Source organism: Lupinus angustifolius, chromosome LG01 (assembly GCF_001865875.1).
Source record: "Lupinus angustifolius cultivar Tanjil chromosome LG01, LupAngTanjil_v1.0, whole genome shotgun sequence".
NCBI lineage: Eukaryota > Viridiplantae > Streptophyta > Magnoliopsida > Fabales > Fabaceae > Lupinus > Lupinus angustifolius.
In genome coordinates this window covers 6,467,541-6,467,893 of record NC_032009.1, presented here as the reverse complement: position 1 = coordinate 6,467,893, position 353 = coordinate 6,467,541, and positions in this window count along the sequence as shown.

The following is a 353-nucleotide window of genomic DNA, read 5'->3' as shown; positions in this document are numbered from 1 at the left end:
ATCCATCCGGTCCAACATCACGTGTTCTTGACCATCCTTTTTCATCGAAAGTCCGTTCACGATTTCCATTCATTTTAAACATACGGTTTTTAGTAAAACTACGTATTCCAATTTAAGACGTTCTTTGATAATCTTACCATTTTAAAGTGAGTTAGTCAAAGTATCCTTTAAGAGTTTTATGAGGCATTCATGCACTCATAAGCTTTAACATCCTTTTTACCAAAGAATTCCATTTTTTCCCAACTTTTTCCAAGCCATGGTTTTAAGGCTAACAACAAATAGAAATACATACATTCTCATTTTTACAAAACACTTCCTAAAGGTTCCTTTGATTTCATCATCATCCCCTTTGG